Here is a 20,805-nt window from a genome sequence, read left to right on the forward strand (position 1 = left end):
GCCCAGAACTGACTTCCTACCCTTGGAAACCTTTGCCCATCCATCTCTCCCTGTCCACCTCTCCTCCCAGCTTCTGCTGGCCCCTGTTCTCCTCTCTACTTCTGTGAGGTCAAGCATCTCTGGACTTCGCCTGTGGGCACCTCAGCAGTGAACATAGGGGTTGGAAGCTTGGCTCCGTTGGTGGAGCTCTAGCCAGTGAGCAAAAGGGTCAGGCACTGAGTTCAATTCCTGCCCTCAGACCTTAATTTAAAAAAAAAAGATAAAGCTTAAAATAGTGTCCTCCACACTGTTCCTGTGTCCAGTATCACACTGTTGTGGCACACAGTAGTACTCCATTGTGTATATCCGTTCTTCAGCAGGTAGACACCCAGGCTGACTCCATTTCCTGGGGGAAGAGCATGTCTGCCCTCATTTCCCCTGCAGGAAAGCCCAAAGGTGGGGTTGCTGGATATCACAGCATGTGTATTAAAACTCATCTTCAGAAACTTCCATTCTGTTTTCCATAATGATTACACTAACAATATTCCTGTAACTAATGGGCAAGAGTTCCTTTATTTATTCCCTCATTCATTTATTCACCCATCCATCCATCCACTTAATATTGCATTGTTTATTGGGATGTGTCTACAATGCATGTGATGCACTTTGAGTATATTTACCTTCTCTGTTTCTCTTATTCCCTCTCATCCTCTCTTTAGACAAGTTTTCTTTTTTTCTTTTTTTTTGTGGTGTGTGGCACTGAGGTTGAATTCAGAGCCTCGTGCTCACTGGACTGGTGTGTTACTGCTGAGCCATGTCTCTATCCTTTACAGAATAGTTTTTTTTTTGTCAGTCGTGAGGCTTGAACTCTGGGCTTGGGTGCTGTTCCTCAGCTCTCCAGCTCAAGGCGAGTGCGCTACCACTTGAGCAGTGCCACTTCCAGTTTTCTAGTAGTTTATTGGAGATAAGAGTCTCACGGACTTTCCTTGCCTGGGCTGGCTTTGAACCTCGATCCTCAGATCTCAGCCTCCTGAGTAGCTAGGATTATAGGCATGAGCCACCAGCGCCCGGCTCTGCAGAATAGTTTTTAATGTTTCATAATTCTATTTTCATAGCTACATGTAATATACTCTGATCATATTTACCCAGCTCTTCTCTCCTTCTCCCCTCCCACCTGCTTGCCCCCCAATGCCATCCTCTTTTACATTCTTGTCCTTATGTCTACATTGTTTGGGGGCTTCGTTAGGTCTAGATTCTGCATATGAGAGAAGATGTGGTATTTGCCTTTCTCAGTCTGGCTTATTTCACTAACGTGATCACCTGTATCAACTTTCTTGCAATGACAGAGGTTCGTTCTCTTCATGGCTGAATAATACTCCCTTCTGTATACATGCCACATGTTCTATATTCATTGATTTTTGATGGATTTAACTTTTCATTGATATTAGTTTGATTCATTGATGGGCACTCTGATGGATTCCATGGGGCAGCTATACTGCTATAAACATGGGTGTGCAGGTCTCTATTATTTGCTGATTCTTCTATTTTTGTGGTTTTCAGAATTTGTTTGCTTTTGTTTTGCCCCAGGATTTGAATACTATTTATTCTTTTTCTTTCTCTTTTATTCATTTTAGGAATTTGCTAGTTTATTGAACTGAACAGGTTCTGTTCTCTTCCTCCCTCTCTCCTTCCCTCTTTCTCTCTCTCTCTCTCTCTCTCTCTCTCTCTCTCTCTCTCTCTCTCTCTCTCTCTCTCTCTCTCTCCTCTCTCTCTCTCTCTTTCTCTCATTAGTCATGGGGCTTGAACTCAGGCTGGTTTGAACTGTGATCCTCTGATCTCAGCTTCCTGACTAGCTAAGATTACAGGTATAAGTCATTGGCAACCAGCCCCCCCCCCTCTATTTTGTCAGTCATGGGGCCTGAACTCTGGGGTTGGGCCCTGTCCCTCAGCTCTTCACATCAAGGCTAGCACTCTACCACTTGAGCCATAGCACTATTTCTGGCTTTTTTTGCTTATGTAGTGCTGAGGAATCGAACCTAGGGCCTCATGTATGCAAGGTAAGCACTCTACCACTGAGCCATCTTCCCAGCGCCCCCATTCTCTCTTAATTAACATCTGTTCATTGAATTTTCTTGTGAATTTTACTCTTTCTGAGTCCTCATTTGTTTTACTGCCTTTCTATCAGTACGTAAGAAGTTCTTTGCCTATCTTCTGCAATGCTAGCTTAGTAATCATGTTTTGTTTAAATCTTGTTAATTGTTATTGGTTTTTTGTGCCATTACTGGGACTTGGACTCAGGGCCTGAACACTATCCTTTCGCTTTTTCATTCAACTCTGGTGCTCAACCACTTGATCCACAACTCCACTTCCAGCATTTTGCTGGTTAATCAGAGATAAGAGTCTCACAGACTTTTCTGCCTGGGCTGTCTCTGAACCATGGTCCTCAGATCTCAGCCTCCTGAGTGGCTAGAATTATAGGCATGAGCTATACTTACTTAATAGAATACATTTACTGGATATAATCATCTGGCTGGCAGTCTGTTATTCTTAAGTTTTGAGATCTATCATTATATACTTTCTTTTCTTTTAGGGTTTTTCCTGAAATGTCTGATATAATTTTGATGACTTTGCCTTAGTAAGTTACCATTTCTCTCCTGGAGCTTTCAATATTCTTTGCCTTGTAACTACAATGGAAGATGGAAGAGTTCTTTGTGGTCCTGTCTATCTGGGTTCTGAATGCCTCCTATGTTTGTATCTTTCACTAGATGTGGCTAATTTCTGCTACAATTTCACTCCTTTGTATCTTCTGTCCATAGATGTCTCAAGTTCTTCTCTTGGTCAGGTTCTGGAATTCCTAGACGCTGAGCTCAGGCTTGTGTGTTTTCTCTTTCTGCTGAAGGCTGTGCCTCCCCAGCCTTGACTTCCATCGCTGACATTCTTGTTTCTGCCTCACCAAGTCTACAGTGATGTTTACCATTTGTTTTTTGGTTGCTTTGTTGAGTTTTCCACATCCAAGATGTCTGTTTGTTTCCAATAAACTGCAGGTTTATTTGCATCTAGAATATCGGTCATATGATCAGAGGCACAGAGGCAAACACCGTCATGTGCCTCCCCTACGGGTGTCCTCCTGCATGTCCATCACTGCCTCAGTCAGCCCTTTCCCCTCCGTCTGGCCCCCCGTCCAAGCCTATGTTACTTTCTTCTCATTCTTTCCTTTCCTTTCCTTTTCCCTTCTTCTCTACCTCCACCAAGGGGATTTGCTGTGGAGCTCTTCTGGTTTGGGCCTCCATTTCCCTCTGCAGCATGGCTGGTGGCTCCCATTTCTCATACACGTAGACCTGTGTCCATGAGTGAATCTGCATACAGCTCACACCATCAGTGGTGTGATTCTTTTTTTTTTTTTTTGTCAGTTGTGGGGCTTGAACTCTGGGCCTGAGTGCTGTCCCTCAGCTCTTCAGCTCAGGGTGAGCTCTCTACCACCTGAACTACAGCGCCACTTCCGATTTTCTGGTGGTTTATTAGAGATAGGAGTCTCACAGTCTTTCCTGACCAGACTGGCTTTGAACTGCAATCCTCAGATCTCAGCCTCCTGAGTAGCTAGGATTACAGGTGTGAGCCACGGGTGCCCGGCAGTGGTGTGATTCTTGTGCTGGTTTTTTTTCTTGGCCAGTGGAGAAGCTGGGGCCTTTGAGTTTAGGAGATACAGAAATGCAGTCTTCTGTTTTCCCCAGCCAAGAATTCTTTCTTGTTAGAGAGTTACCAGGGTGCTTCCTACCAGTGGCTGGCAGGCATTCGCCAGGCCCCTTCTCCAGTCTCTGCTTAGGGCCCCGTGTGCAAGCTCTAGTCCCTTCAGAGGGCTGGCGTGTGTCTGTGGTGCTCTCTGGGGTTTCCTCATTTGCTTGCAGCCCATTATGGGGTGGATGCTCTCCTTTCCCTGCCATTTGGCTAGGGCCCGTTGTTGTCTTATAATTTCGTTTCTGAATTGTGCCTGAGTGCTCTCCACCGCTGCCTGTCACCCCGGAGCTACCCTTAGACAGCCACTTGTTTTCTTCCAGACTCATAGAGACACAGGAAAGCCATTAATCTGCCATCTTCCTCCAAGTCTACTTGGTGCCAGTCCTAGGGCTTGAACGCAGGGCCTGGGTGCTGTTCCTGAGCTTTTTTTTGCTTAAGGTTCATGCTCTGTCACTTGAGTCACAGTTGCACTTCTGTCATTTTAATTAAGGATAAGAGTCTTGCAGACTTTCTATCCCCAGGCTAGCTCCAAACCTTCATCCTCAGATCTCAGCCCCCTGCATAGCTAGGATTACAAGGTATGAGCCAGCAGCACCTGGCCCCAAGTCCACTGTTAAACTGGGTCACTTGTCTGTCCATTGTTGAGTTGTCAGAGCGATTTACATGTTCCACGTGGTGGATCCTTGTCACATACGATGATTCACACACATTTCTCCCAGTGATGTGACACAGTTCCGCTGTTTTTTGAAGCACTAGAATTTTTAATTTTTCAGAGTTGTTACTCAGTTTCTTTGAGTGTGCATTGTGTATATTTCCTAATAAACAGTCACAACCACTTGTCTCTACACTGTATTCTAAAGCATTAGTTATTTAATTGAGGTCTTTGATCAATTTGGGATTAATTCTTAAATCTCACGTAAGGCTAAGAGCCAACTTTGTTATTTTCAGGGGGCAGGTATTATCATGACCACCAGTTTTTGAAAAGATTGTTTTAATCACATTGTCAAAAACCAACTGCTCCTGAAGACCCAAGTTGCTCTAGAGTTCTCTGCATCTCAGCTATATGCCATGCTTGTATCCACAGCTTTGCAGGAAGTTTTAAAAACCCAACAGTGGGACTCCAGCTTCATGAATTTATGATTTCAGTATGCTGAGTGCCTTGTGCTTACTTTTGTACCAGTTTGGTACTGTCTACAAAATAAAATAAAATAAAGCTTGGTGGGTACTGTTAGGACTGTTTATGGGTATCCTCAGGGAGTTTCTCTTTACTACTCTTTTTTTCCGTAGAGGGGCCATAATGGTTTTTTAGTTTGTTTTGTTTTCCTGTGTAATTCTTTTATGAAAATTAGCCACTTAAAATAATGTGGCAATTCCTGAACTCAGATTTTTTTTTCTTTCTCTGTGGTTCATCAGTATTGCTGATCTCTGTTACTGCTGTATTGTTTGTCTGAATAAATTTTTTTGAATGAATTCTGTCAAATCCTCATTTCTTGCCATGTTTTAGGCTACTGAAGTCTCTACTCTGTTCACTCATTGGTCAGTTGATTATTAAAATAACGTTTCCTGAAATTGAGGTAGTCAGTAGCTCTTCTTCATATGTGAAGTGAGCAGGCAGGTGACAACTCAGCCTTCGCCTTCTCTTCCTTCATGCGTGACCCCTCCTGAAAGGGCACAGCCTACTCAGCTCACACTGAGCAGGAACACAGCCCCTCGCCGCTGATCCCCAGAGCCACCATGGCTATCAAGTTTTCCTTTCACGTATTTGGTTAGCATCATGTTTGCCCAAACCATAACCCAGTTCCTTTGCTCAAGTAAAGGCTTTTGATTCTGGAAAATGGTTCCCAGTCAGGACAAGCAGACAGTCTTACAAATGGGTTTTTCCAGGGAGCCATGAAATAGGTCATATGCTAAGTCTCTGAGAGCAGGTGTTGAAGAAGCACTGGTCCTTCTGCCCTGGCTTATAATCTCTAGGTGTCAGCTTTTACTTTGACCACTGGTGACTGGTTTTTCCTTTTTCTTTCTTTCTTTTTTCTTTCTTTCTTTCTTTCTCTCTCTTTTTTTTTTTTTGCCAGTCCTGGGGCTTGAACTCAGTGCCTGGTCACTGTCCCTGAGCATCTTTTGCTTAAGGCTTGCACTCTACCACTTGAGCCATAGTGTACTTGTGGCTTTTTCTGTTTATGTGGTGCTGAGGAATCAAACCCAGGGCTTCATGCATGCTAGGCAAGCACTCTACCACTAAGCCATATTCCTGGCCTGGTGACTGGCTTTTCAAGCTACCTCATATCCCTGGGATTGGGAAGGGGATGGGAAGAGGACAGATGTCCCTGAGCACTTTTGCTAGTTTTCTTGTTGCTTTGAAGTAGGGAATTTTCAGAGTTCCTCACTGTTCACTTTCATTAACCTTACTACATACAAATAAACTTAAAAAAAAAAAAGTATCTGGCTGGGCACAGGAGGCTTATGCTGAAATCCTGCCTACTGAGGAGGCTGAGATCCGAGGATCGTGGTTTGAAGCCATGCCAGGGAAGAAAGTCCTTAAGACTCTTATCTTCAATTAATCACCAGAAAATTGGAAGTAGAGCTGTGGCTCAAAAAGGTGGAGTGCTAGTTTGAGTGAAAAAGCTCAGGGACAGGGATCAGGCCCTGAGTTCAAGCCCCACAATGCCAAAAACATTCTGAGGATAAATTTTCTACTCTGGACAAATACAAAAATGCTGGGTAGATATTTATAAAATAAGAAAGAAAGGAAGGAAGGAAGAAGGAAGAAGGAAGGAAGGAAGGAAGGAAACAAACAAACAAACAAACGAAGGAAGAGAAAGAAACCTCATAAAATTTTGCATAATAAAATTGAATATAATCATAATATATAATAAGTATAATTTTTGGATGTACATTTCTAATGAAAAGAATGGAATTTTTAAGAGTAAGGTAATACCTTGAGAAATCAAAGTTAGTTATCATAATCAATTGGAACCATATGCCAATCTGTAATGAGATTTTTTGGTATTTTATCTTTAATTATGCCCTTTTATAAAAATGTGCACAGCCAATACTGGCTCATAGTTCATAGGAATGGGTTGAATTGACCAAATGCATCACATATAAGGAATTTACAAAATTATCTGAATGTTCTTGTCCTGATATTTGCCTTTAAGCATGTCATTCCAACACCTATTCATCCCTCTAATGCTGTAGGCAAGTTTCCCCACTGCAGAGTTAAGAAGATTCCGAAGTGCTGGACACAGGTGGCTGACGCCTGTCATCAGACTGAGATCTGAGGATTGGTGTTTAAAGCCATCTGGGGCAAAAAAGTCCATGAGATTCTTATCTCCATTAAACACCAGAAAACCAGAAGTGGTGCTGTGGCTCAAGTGGTAGAGCCCTTGCCTTGAGCTGAAGAGCTGAGGGACAGCGCCCAGGCCCAGAGTTCAAGTCCCACGCCTGACCAAAAAAAAAACAAAAGATTCCTTTCATCATACTGCTTAGCTTGTAATTTGAGCTCCAAAGTAATTGTGAGCTCAAAATCGTTTTTAAACGTAGGACAGCATGGGAAAGGTATAAAGCAGATTAATATGATTTGTGGCTCAATATTAATAAAGACAAAAGTACGTTTTACATGTAAGCATTGACTTCCTTCTTTTCTTCCTTTCTTCCTTCCTTCTCTTTCTCTCCCTTCCTCCCTCCTTTTCTCCCCCCACACACAGACACACACACACAGACACACACACACACACACAGACAGACAGACAGACACACACACACACACACACACACACACACTCTCTCTCTCTCTCTCTCTCTCTATCTCCATTTTATTTTGAGATAGGGTCTCATAGTCTAGGCCAACCTGGAACTTTTAATTCTCTTGCCTCCACCTTCGAAATGCTGGGATTACAGGTGTGAGCTACCATGCCTGACCTGGTTTGTTGTCCAGTATTAGCTTGGACTCATTAAGGAACCTTTTCCAGTCCATAATAAAAGCCATTCACTACTCCTAGGAATGGTTAAGAGAGGTTCTTCTAGTTCAGAAAAACTGAAATCTTGGCCCTAAGCTCAAAAAATCTCAATAACACTTCAGAATCCTGATAAGCCTTTAAGTTTCTATGTGGTGGGGCAAACTAGAATGTTTATTTTCTAATTTTTGACAAAAATTCATAGAACTTAATCTTGAAAGTTTCACAATTAAGTCCACAAGAGGAAGGTGCTCTGTTAAACACCACTGGCTCAATAACACTTGACAAAGCTAAATATTTACTGATATCTTCTGATAAAGAATACAAGTTACCAGAGGCTTTAACCTTACAAGGAAAGCTTTATGCTCCTGCTAGACGACTTTGTCTCCATACATACTTTTTCTGCCATCAGTTGTAACATGTCGTAGTGAATTCCACTCCCAAATACACTCAATTAATTTCTTTGTTTTCCGATCCTAAGCTGCCTAGGCTCATGGCAAATCCCTGGGCCAAAGCAATGCTCCTGTCTCAGCCATCTAAATTTTGGGAATACAGACACATACCACCACACCCAGCTATTCAACTCCTTTGAATATATTCTTGTTTTTCCATTCAGACTAATTCTTCAGGTTAGACTTCAAATTCAGCATTGACATTTGAATTGAACACCTGTATATTAAGACCTGCCGCGCGCGCGTGCGTGCGTGCGTGCGTGCGTGCGTGCGTGCGTGCGTGTGTGTGTGGGCACCTAGACCTAAGGCTTAAACCGAGGATCTAAGTTCTGCCCCTGACCTTTTTCACTCAAGACATGCTCTCCCTCTTGTACCACAACTCCACTTCCAAATTTTTGGTGGTAATTGAAAGGTTTCATAGACTTTCCTGCCTGGACTGGCTTCAAACTGCAATCCTTAAATCTCAGCCTCTTGAATAGCTAAAATTATAGGCATGAGTCACCAGCATTGAGCTCCTACCTTGGTTTTTTGTTTTTTCAGTAATGGGGCTTGAACTCTGGGCCTGGGTGCTGTCCCTGAGCTCTTCAGCTCAAGGCTAGTGCTCTACCACTTGAGCCACAGCACCACTTCCAGTTTTCTGGTGATTCATTGGAGATAAGAGTCTCACAGACTTTCCCACTCAGGCTGGGTTTGAACTGCAATCCTCAGATCTCAGCCTCCTGAGTTGCTAGGATTACAGGTGTAAGCCACCGGTGCCCGGCTTCCTGCCATGTTTTTAATGAGCTGTTGATATGGCTCTCAGTGTCATAAACTCTTCAGGCCACTGCTGCTCAATAGAAGCTTAGTAATGGTAGACTGAACTAAATACTAAATAGTAAATACTAAATAAATGTATCCAGTATTTTCCCTGGGTACATTTATTTCACTGTTGCAATCAAATACCATTACATTAACTCACCATGGTAGAAACAGTTTTCTTTCTTGGCTAGAGCATGCGCTTGATTAATAACTTAACAGCAGATTCTGCGCCATTTTTAATTTTTGTGGAGAAACTCTGCCATGATGTGATCTTCAGTGTTAATGTCATATTCTCTTAGTATGGTCTTTATATCATTGCAAAAGAAGCTCAATATTTTGTCATGTAACTAGATAATAAAACAACTCACATTTGTTATCACTTATAAGCATGACATTTGAGGTCCACTTTTGTCTTGTTTTGACATGAAGGATATATACTTAGAATCTTTTTTTAAAAAGTTACAATATGGTCACATGTTTGGCACTGAAAATCCTGATGAATTATACCTGTAACTACAATTCTTTCTTCCTCCCTCCCTCCCTCCCTCCCTTTCTTTCCTTTCTTTCTTTCTTTCTTTCTTTCTTTCTTTCTTTCTTTCTTTCTTTCTTTCTTTCTTTCTTCTTTCTTTCTTTCTCTCTCTCTCCCTCTCTCTCTCTCTCTCTCTCTCTCTCTCTCTCTCTCTCTCTTTCACAGTGTTGCTGTTTGACCACAGGGCCTTGCACTTGCTAGGCTGGTGCCCTATCCCTTAAGATACAACTTCAGTCCTTTTTTGCTGGTTATTTTTTAGATAGGGTCTTGTTTCCTGCCTGGTTGTGAGCCTGAGTTGTAACCCACCTAGTTTAGATTTCCTGCCATTGCTGTGATTGCAGGGATATACCATTGAGTACAGATCCCCTCAATGGAGATGGAGTTTTGAGGACTTTTCTGGATCTTTCTCCCAGTCTTAGCTTCTTATGCAGTTTAGGATGACAGGCCACAGCCACTGTGCCACAGTTATGGGTTGAGAAGGGGTCTTGCAAATTTTTCCTTCCAGACTGGCCTTGAACTGTGATTCTCCAGTTCTCAGACCCTCAAGTAGGCAGATTTACACCCGTGAGCCACTGGCTCCTGGCCTATCTACGAACGTGCCATTGTGCCAAGTCATAGTTTAAAGTGAGCGGCAAGTCACACATATAGCCCTTTCCAGAATCATTTCCCTCCACAGAAGCAGCATAGAAAACATCTCCAGACCATGTGTGAGCAAATGAGCTAGGCTGTGCTCTAATCAAAGTGTATTTGTGGATATTGAGATTTGAATTTCATATAACTTTCAGGCTGAAGTTTTCATCTCTAAAATTTTCCAGCCATCTAAGAATGTAGAAACTACTCTGTGCTCATGGGGGTGGTGTCAGGTCAGCTTTGGTCCACAGACCCTCAATGGCCGACCCTTGCTATGAATCAGTAGTTCGCTTGGTATCTAAAACTAAACTTAATTTAATTATTTGTGTGTTTAGTACTAAAAATTCAATAGGCAGATGGTATAAAATTTCCCTCCTGCAGGGGCTGGGAAGGTGGCTCAGTGCAAGCATGCATGAGGCCCTGGGTTCCATTCCTCAGCACCACATTAGCAGAAAAAAAAAAAAAAAGCCAGAAGTGGCACTGTGGCTCAAGTGGTAGAGCGCTAACCTTGAGCTGAAGAGCTGAGGGGCAGCACCCAGGCCCAGAGTTCAGGCCCCACGACCGGACCCCCCCAAAAAAAATTCCCTCCTGCTTCAAACAGCAGCTACCCAGTTCCCCACCCCAGAGGAGACTATTGCATTTAGATGCTCCTATATTCTTCCAGAGCTATTTTGTGCACAAGTACATGATCACATACAGATACAGCCCTGTTTCCTGTTTGTGCTTATGGAAAAGGCATTACTTAGCCACTGTCATGCCTAAAACCAAAGGTTGTAGCACATATTGGCAAGGACATGGGGCTGTCAACACATTCTCTGTGCACACACAAATGTGCATAACAATATGCATAGTATTCATAATGCCTAAAATCTGGGTTATTATAACCCAAATGTCTATGCAATGGTGAATGGATAAACAAAATGTGATAGATGCACACAAGAGAAGACTATTCAGCCATACAAAGGAATAAAAGGCTACTGTCACAATACTGCAGAACCCAAAAATACCATGCCAGGCAAAAGGAGCCAGTCACAAAAGGCAGACACAACATACTGTACAGTTTCACATACAGGAAATGCCCAGAATAGGCAAATCCCCAGGGACAGCCATCAGGTTACTTAGGGGAGGGGGAGGGGAAATGGTTGCCAATGGTGATGGTTGTACAACCACTAAAACTGGGGAATCATGCACGGGCTTTGGAAAAGGCATTTGATGATATGCAAACTATATCTCAATGAAAAGCAGTAGATTATATATAAACCTTTCCTTTCCTCTCAGCACAACCCAGGGGTCCAAGAGCTGGGCTGAGGAAGGCAGAAGCGATGCTTCCCTTTGAAACTTAAGTGTCCGTGCCCAAATCTCAAAATACTTGCTTCAAGGAAGGAAATAAAATGTCAAAGCCTTCCTGCAACTATGTTAAAAAACAAAACAAAACAAGAAACTCAGTAACTGGTGACAAGCAGGCCTCAGATCCCTGAAACACAAATGCATTTGAGATGGATGCTATGGCCTGTGAGTTAATGTGGGTGAACACAGGATCTGCTGACACCTGGTCAGCGCTGTGGTTGAGAACGCAAGCAGGCCAGGCTGACAAGATGGAACTGGGGTGAAGAAACCTAGACATTCCAAGGACCCTCTGAAACACCTATCCTGTGCTCCTGCTTCCTAAGGAATGTGAAGGGGAGAGACCCATCCTCAGATGTCCCATAAGCGCAGCCCGAGGTTGGCCAAACTCAACAAGGCCTGGAGAGACCACACTCATTATGGTAGGAAGATGAAGAATTGCGCCCTGAAGGAAGAGCAGATATTGCTCACCTGTATGGACATGGGCCCCAGGTGTTATTTGTAAGATTTCTCACTGTGATGGAGTTACTGACGTTGGCGCATTCTCTCAGGACGTGCGGGCTGTGTGCAGTGACTTCAGTAGCTCTTTGCCTTCAGCTAGAGTTCTGAGTGCTGCTCTGAATGAGTAAGACAACATGGTAGGGCTGAGAACACTTTGACCTAAGGTAGAGAAAAGAATTCAAAGAGTTCAGGAGACAGGAGCACTGAACAGGAGCTGACCAGTGTTTTCCACTCTCTCTTCCTTTGACTACAGGGAAGGTCGTCCACTGACCTCTGCTTCAAGGAGGACTGGGGAGGGATGGCCGGCTTTCAGGGGCTTTTACCAGCTGAGATCCTGGTGTCAGGAACTGCGGTCACTTACCCTATCTCAGTGGATATGTGAGAAGCCAGGGCAGCTTGGTCCTTGTGGGCCTTCTTATCTGCCAGGAGCAAAGTGGATCTCTTATCATGATAGGCAACAAGACAGGCACGGCTATTCAGTTTCACAAACTAGTTAATTAATTAGAACTTTCTTAGAAATGAATGTGACCTGTCTTTTTGTATGTGATCATAAAGCAAAAAATAAAATAAGGACAGGCGCCGGTGGCTCATGCCTGTAATCCTAGCTACTCAGGAGGCTGAGATCTGAAGATTGCAGTTCAAAGCCAGCCCAGGCAGGAAAGTCTGCAAAACTCTTATCTCCCATAAACCACCAGAAAACTGGAAGTGGCGCTGTAGCTCAAGTGGTAGCATGCTAGCTTGAGCTGAAGAGCTGAGGGACAGTGCGCAGGTCCAGAGTTCAAGCCCCATGACCAACAACAACAAAAAAAAAAGAATACAAATCCAAGTTTGTTGAAAGTTGACTTGGCTTAAGAAAATCAGGACACAAGAAAGTCAAGAGTTGTTATCTAATTCCCTGTGCTAGATGACCTCATTGATCCTGAGGCTCTGGTCTAGAATATAACAGATGCAGGTAGTGTTGAGATCCACATACATACAAACTGCAAGCAAACAACAACTCCTCCCCATCACATCCCCCAAAGAGGAATGTTCCCAGAAGAAACTTGTGCCCAAACTGTGGTCTGCAGGGTGCAGAATCTATATCCCTGCAAATCATCAACATCCTCAGAACTCTAAAACTACCACTATCTGCTCCTCAGAGCAAGGTCTACATACACACAGGCAAGTGGACTTGCAACCAAGCCTACCAATGGCAAGCCCATCTTAAAGTCTGAGACACAAGGGCTGGGAAGGTGGCTTAGAGTGCTTGCCTTGCATGCATGAGGCCCTGGGTTCGATTCCTCAGCATCACATAAGCAAAAAAGAAAAAAGCCAGAAGTGGCGCTGTGGTTCAAGTGGTAGAGCACTAGCCTTGAGCTAAAGAGCTAAGGGACAGCGCCCAAGCCTAGAGTTCAGGCCCCACGACCAGACCAAAAAAAAAAAAAGTCTGAGACACAAAATGGCATCTGCCCCCTGAAGAGGTTTTCTATAACTTTTCTGGTATCTTTGGGAGAGGTCAGGAGCATGCTCACTCATCCAACATATGATACTGAAGCAGCAGAAGCAATACTCTAACCTGATCCAAAGCAATATGTCTTTCACTCACCTTGGAGCTGGCCTTGGAGCTGTGTCTTAATGGAAGGTAATTTTCCATTGTGTTCATTTGGAAAAGAAGGGAAATTTTGAGTTCCTTAGGAGGTGCCTGTGGTGAAAATTTTTAATTCTGGTGGAGTAAAAATTCTGAAGTGCCTATGCGCATGAAAAATGGAAAGTTGAAAGTGAACACCAGGGAGTATCTGCTGGTTTTGCCCCCCAGCAGCTCCACTATTTGTGGAGAGCAGTTGTCTTTGCCTACGGTCATCTGACTGGCAGGGACAATCACACTACCCTGTACTGTGGGCACAGGATCAGGTTAGGGACCCAAGCAAATAGCTGCTTCCTAAGGCTAGGAACATTTTGAATGGTAGGACACAGAAAACCCAACTAAAATGCCTTCTGACTAAAGGGCACATAAATGATAAAGTAGGGGGCTGGGAAGGTGGCTTGGTGGTAGAGTGCTTGCCTTGCATGCATGAGGCCCTGGGTTCGATTCTTCAGCACTACATAGGCAGAAAAAGCCACAAGTGGCGCTGTGGCTCAAGTGGTAGAGCACTAGTCTTGAGCTGAAGAGCTGAGGGAGAGCGCCCAGGCCCAGAGTTGAGGCCCCATGACCAACAAAAAAGAAGGAAAGAAAGAAAGAAAGAAAGAAAGAAAGAAAGAAAGAAAGAAAGAAAGAAAGAAAGAAAGAAAGAAAGAAAGAAAGAAAGAAAGAAGGAAGGAAGGAAGGAAGAATACTCCAGACGACAGAAACTGAATATACATTTTTTTTTCAAGTACGCACATATCATATTAGATCAAACTCTAGGAAATAAAACAGACTCCATACAGATAATGCTCTCTGGCCATGACAAACAAAATTATTGGGAAGTTTTATTTTGGAGTAGACATTTAGAGTATCTATTTGGAAACTAACACAGTTGTAAATAAACTATAAGCCAAAGAAAAGTTAGGAGGAAAATTAGAGCTATTTCAAGTTAACAAACAGGTAGTTTATTAGATGTTCTAGGATTCAATGCAAAGCAGTTCTTAAGGGTCAACTTGATAGTATTAAATATGTATCCTTAGCTATCACTTTAAGAAATTATAGAAAGAGCAAACTAAACCCCAAGCAACTAGAAAGAAACAAGTAATAAAGAGCAGAAATCAATGAAATTGAAAACAGAAAAAAAATAGAGGAGAAAAACTAAAACTGGTTCTTGCAAAGGCTAATACAATTTATAAACTTCTAGCCTAAACAATGCTAAAATGAAAAAAGATAGATCACCAATATAAAGAATGAAAAATCTCATACTATGGGTCTTTAATGCCACGAGGATAAAGGAATGTTTTAAGCAATAATTTTCCTATAAATTTGACAAATTAGATGAAATAGGAAAAAAATTATTGGAAGATACAGACTTCTTCACTTACTCAAGACCAAACAGAATCTAAATACATACATATGTCAATGAAAGAAGTTGAATGTATCAACAACAATCAAATTCTAGATGGCCTTAGTGGTGAATTCTATAAAACTTTTAGAGAAGAAATATAGTTTCTCACAAATTCTTTCAGAAATCAAAGAGAACAAACTACTTCTCCACCAATTTATGAGGCCATTACCCAAATACCTAATGCAGAAATAATCATTAGAATAAAAAATCCTTCAGATCATTTTACCACATGAACATAGATACAGAAATCCTTAACCAAGTATTAGCAAATTGGATCTACAAAACAAAAAAGGGTAAAATATCATGACCAGATAGGAATGGTGATCCTGGAAAGAACAAATTGGTTCCACATTTGTTATTCAACTAACATAATTTGGTTGGCCAATGGAAAACATACGAACATCTCAATAGGAGAAAATAAAACAACAAAACTCAACACCAATTCATTATTAATCTCTCCACAAATGAGGAGGAGACGAGAACTTCCTCAATCCAATACAGAGTAATTATGGAAAACCCACAGCTAATATCATAGTTTGCAGGGCAAGAGAAGGAAGGGATGACGTTGTCCAAACAGAATTGCACTTACTACCTGACTTATAAAATGGTGACTTCTCTGCACAATAGCTTAATAACAACAGCTATATTAAAAATAATAATAGCATACTTTGTGGTTAAGGGACTGAAAATTTTCTCAAAGAATGAAGACTAAGGTAAAGGGAATGTCATGGTAGATTGTGTGTTTAGTCTGTGCAAGGACTTGGGTATGATTTCTAACTCCACCAAAAAGCAAAAACATAGAGAAAGAGAGAGAGACCCTAAATCTGTGGAATAAAGCAATAACAGAATAATATTATTGGGACTATAACAATAAGTGACACATCTATCATATAGATTGGGAATAAACAAATATAACTTGGTTTACAGATGAAAGTCTATGTAGAAAAACTAGAAGTAGCAATGGCATTTATCCAAGTAACAGTGTGCAAATTCAATTTGTTGAATTTCTTTACAATTGCAACAAAGTATAATGTATAGGAACATTGAAAATAATGAAATACATAGATTAAAATCTAAATGTCTGCAAGATTGGCATGCTAAGAAATAACCAAGACTGATGACAGAAATGAAGTGAAATCTAAACAAAAGGAGGAGCATGTGTATTCATGGATTGGAAGACTCAGTGTTATGAAGATATACATTCCATCAAAATTGGTATATATAATCCAGTGCAATCTCAATTAAAATCTTACAAAGAATTTTTTGTTAGAAATTGAGAACCTAATTCTAACACTAATAGATAAAGACAAAGGAACCAGAAATGCTCAAATAATTTAAAACCATAACAGAGTTGCAGGACTCAAATTACCCAAGTCCAAGAGTTAGTTTCAAGTCCCGGTAATTGATACATTGAACCAGTGATGAAAATATGGAATTGAGGAGTCCAGGGAAAGGTCCACCCATTTGTGACCTAAACATTTTTGACAACGGCAATCATTGGATAAATTATTTTTTTTCAATGAAGGATACTAGAATAATGTCACATCCAGCGGAAGAAATATGAAACTTGCCCTCTGTCTCCTACAATGATCAGAAATTAACTCAGAGACAGGTATAGTAGTAAATGCCTATGTCAATCCCAGTACTCAGGAAGTATAGATAAGAGGATCTCAAGTTCTAGCCTAGGCTACATAGAGAAACTGTTTCAAAAAGAACTTACTGCCTGGCCTGTGGCTTACTCCTGAAATCCTAGTTACTCAGTAGGCTGAGATTTAAAGATCACAGTTTAAAGGTAGCTCAGTCAAGAAAGTCCCTGTGAGATAATTTATCTCCAATTAACAGCCAGAAAACTGGAAGTGAAACTATGGCTTAAAGTGGTAGAGCACTAGCCTTGAGCAAAACAGCTCCCAGGCCCTGAGTTCAAGCCCCATGACAAAAAATTTTTAATGCTTTTACCAAGAATGTACATAGCAAAATACATCACATCCAGAATATTCTTTAAAACAATAATAAAAAAAAACAGGAAGTAGTGCTGTGGCTCAAAGTGGTAGAACACTAGCCTTGAGCAAAAGAAGCTCGGGGACAGTGACTAGGTCCTGAGTTCAAGCCCCAGGACCGGCAAATAAATTAATAATAAGAAAACAAACATCCCAATATAAACATAGTCAAAGTATTTGAAGAGGCATTTGTCTACAAAAATAAACAGATACACTTCAAAAGTGTATTCAACAGCATGCCACATTAGGGGAATTGCAAAGTTAAGCCACATTTTGATAGGGTTATGGGTTATTACAAAAAAACAGGGTAAAACAAAATTAAAAGGACAACAGAAAACTGACACAACCAAGGAGTGACAAGGAGTAGCCCAGCTGTAGTTATTGTGCCCTATGGGTGGGGATGCCAAGCAATACACCCACTTCAGAAAAGTTTAGTGGTTTCTATAAAGTTAGACCATAAGACCCAAGAACCCCTATCTAGATAGATGCTTATTGAGTAGGAATAAAAGCTTCTGTTCACCCAGAATGCCACACATCTGTTCATGGTAGCTTTATTCATGATCACATTCAAGAAAAAAGGAAAGAAAAAGAAAAACACTAGAAACAATCCAAGTATCCTTCAACAAGTAAGTGAATAAACCATGACCCGTGCTTGGACCGAAGCAGACTCACATGAACAGTGAGCTTCCAACAGACTCAGCAACCCAGCTGAATCTCCAATGAATTATTAGGAAAGAAACCAGATGAAAAGTTTAACATAACATGTAATTCCATTCTATGGCACACAGGGCAAACTCTGGCAGAAGAGATCAGACCCATGTTGGCTAGGGGTAGAAGGGCAGGACCTGGAGGTCATCTGACTGCAGGGGACTCGGAAGGGGTTCTCTATCATGATTGTGGGGTGGTTACATGGCTGTGTTTTCCACAACTCACAGGACTATGTCCTTAAAAGGTTACATTTTGCTGTAGATAATTGTACTTTGATTGGGGGTGGGGTACATTGTGAGATAGAGTCTCAGTTTTTAGACCAGGCTAGCTTTGAACACATGATTGTCATGCCTCAGCCTCCTAAGTACTGGGATTCACAGGCATGTATCACCATGTTCAGCCTTACACTTCAATTTTTAAAACTAAAATGAACATCAGAGTAACCAAATAGTTGATGAAGGCAAGATGCATTTATAGAATTATTACAATTAAGATCTGGGTCTGATGGTGCCCATCTACACCGCCAGCACTTGGGAGGCAGAGCCAGGACTGCAAAACACTGTGCCAAATATACTTATGAACACATACACATGTCCTTATTTTACATATCCTTTATAATTACTGATAATTGTCTGAGTCGAGATATTGGAAGACCCTAGTATGACCCCAGAATAACTCCTTGCAGTTATTCCCGCACTTCTGCAGGTTATGCCAGAAAGTCAGGATGTGCTCAGAGAAGATGGGGTCCTGTGAAAGAGTAACAGTGACTCTTCTGATACGAAGGAGAATGAAGACTTTCCTTAGCATAGAAAAATTACCATTAGTAGCCAAAAGAATTAACCAAGACAAGAGGTACTGACATGTGCCAAAAACTACAAAACAGGGCATCATTGGGGGCAGCACTCTGCCCCCAATGCAAACTCTCCTTATGAAAAATATGAATAGAAAAACTTATAAAATATATAATAGAAACATCTTCCTAAGTTAAAAATTAGACGATATGGGGGGTAGGGAGGGGGAAATCACTGTTTAAACACACTGAAAATGCCCAGAACCAGACAACACTGGAGGAAGAGAAAAGAAAACCACAAGGGGAAGGGGTGAACTTTGTGGTAAGTAGCTCTGTGACGGCCCTGAACTCTGAGCCATGGAACTCTGGTGAAGTCAGCCTAACCCATTCCAGGCAGCCTCCAGCAGTCACCTCTGTCAAGGGGGTGGGAGGGTAGAAAGCAGCCGGGGGTAAAGACAGGAAATCCCTGAGTAAGAATCACAAGAGAAGACCTAAATTCTGAATACAAACCCTGCCTGGTTCCCTGGCTGACAAATAACCCCCATTAAGTGCAGAGGAACTTCAGGATCCCAGTGAAAAGGCGGAGATGAAGAGAATTTTCTCCTTAGGGAAATAGGCAGGAGGTGAAGTCTGAGGTCTGTGGGTTTCCTGTGAGTTTTTGTTTTCCTTTTAAGTATTTCCTCCAGCCGCACACATGGTGGATGACACAACCTGAGGCCTCCCAGGCAGGAACGATCACAGGACAGGCCCTAAAGCCTATGGTAGAGCAGCAGGAAATTAGGTGAAAACCTGCAGAGAAAAGAAGCAACCGAGAGGGAGGCTTCATCGTTGCTAATGCCCAAATGAAGGCGGCTCACGGGACAGCCACCAGAGACTAAGCCAAAAAAGCTGTGTGGATAGGCATTAAGCACAGATGGACTGGGTGTCCAGTGCTGCACACCACACAGGAAGGATACTCACCGAGGGAAGGAAGCTCCTCAGATGTGTCAGATGTCAGAGGCCTGTTAGAAGACACAGGGTCCTCAGACAAGCACAACACAACCCTAAAGCCCACTCCCACTATCTACACTGTTTGGCCAGATAGTCTGCCCCAATCCTCCAAAACAAACACAAAACAAGGCAGCCATAAAGACTGAGTCTGGTTGGAGCCAGATGTTGAATTTAGCAGGAAAAAAAACATCCCCACCAACCTTCTAGATGTTGTAGGAATAAAGGAGAAAATAGCATAAATGAATAAATAGAGGTAGAGTCACAATAGAAAAGGGAAAGCTACTGTAAAGCATGAAAATATGATGATTGGCATGAAAATCCTACTAGGTGGAGCTGGGCATGGTGGCCCATGAATGTAATCCTCTCAGGAGACAGAAGCAGGGGGATTGTGATATCAAGGCCAGGCTAAACTGTCTCAAAAGTCCAAACTTTAAAAATTGACTAGATGGAGCCGGGCGCTGGTGGCTCACGCCTGTAATCCTAGCTACTCAGGAGGCTGAGATCTGAGGATCACGGTTCAAAGCCAGCCCGGGCAGGAAAGACCGTGAGACTCCTAGCTCCAATAAACCACCAGAAAACCGGAAGTGGCGCTGTAGCTCAAGTGGTAGAGCGCTGGCCTTGAGCTGAAGAGCTAAGGGACAGCACTCAGGCCCAGAGTTCAAGCCCCACGACCGACAAAAAAAAAAAAAAATTGACTAGATGGGCTCAATCATGTGTTTGAGGTGTTAGAAGAAATACCTATAGGGATTATCTAGCCTAAGAACAAAAGAATAAATATTGAAGAAAATGTTGGAGGCCAAATATTGATTAGATATTTAATATTAAAAGTATTATTATTATTAGTGCTACTGGTGTTTGAATTCAGGGCCTTGAACTTACTAGGCAAGTTATCTACCACTTGAGTCTTTTTATACATTGCTGGATTTGGCTTAGTTTGCTCTTTTTCAAAGTTCTTGAAGTAGGGATGTAGATGATTGATTCGAGAATTTTATTCTGTCATAATACTGTAGCTGTACCTTTCCTCTAAGCTTTATCTAAATTCCTGCCTTTTCTTATGCCTATTTTTGCCATGTTCTACAAATTCAATTCTTTAATTCAATTACTTCATATATAAAACATCATACAAGCCAGGCATGGTGGCTCACGCCTGTAATCTTAGCTACTCAGGAGGCTGAGATCTGAGGATCGCAGTTCAAAGCCAGCCCAGGCAGCTGGAAAGACCGTGAGACTCTTCAATAAACCACTCAGAAAACGGAAGTGGCACTGTGGCTCAAGTGGTAGAGCGCTAGCCTTGAGCTGGAGAGCTGAGGGACAGTGCCCAGGCCCAGAGTTCAAGCCCCAGGACTGAAAAGCAAAAACAAAAACACACACATAAAACACCTACAGTA

At 42.1% G+C, this 20,805-nt stretch overlaps 1 long non-coding RNA gene across 2 annotated transcripts in view; it reads right to left on the bottom strand.

Annotated features, from left to right (window-relative positions):
* LOC138805357 (uncharacterized) overlaps window positions 1-20,805 on the bottom strand; it is a 37,394-nt gene that overhangs the window by 12,113 nt on the left and 4,476 nt on the right. The window contains exons 2-3 of one of the 2 annotated variants that reach the window (XR_011365504.1): window positions 12,283-12,340; window positions 11,892-12,080 (exon numbers count right to left, since the gene is read on the bottom strand). This is a non-coding gene — a long non-coding RNA (uncharacterized lncRNA). The remainder of the gene's footprint in view (window positions 1-11,891; window positions 12,081-12,282; window positions 12,341-20,805) is intronic. The other variant, XR_011365505.1, reaches the window with a different exon arrangement.

The sequence above is a fragment of the Dipodomys merriami genome, unplaced genomic scaffold (genome assembly GCF_024711535.1).
Source record: "Dipodomys merriami isolate MVZ:Mamm:240054 unplaced genomic scaffold, mDipMer1.0.p SCAF_39, whole genome shotgun sequence".
Classification (NCBI taxonomy): Eukaryota; Metazoa; Chordata; class Mammalia; order Rodentia; family Heteromyidae; genus Dipodomys; species Dipodomys merriami.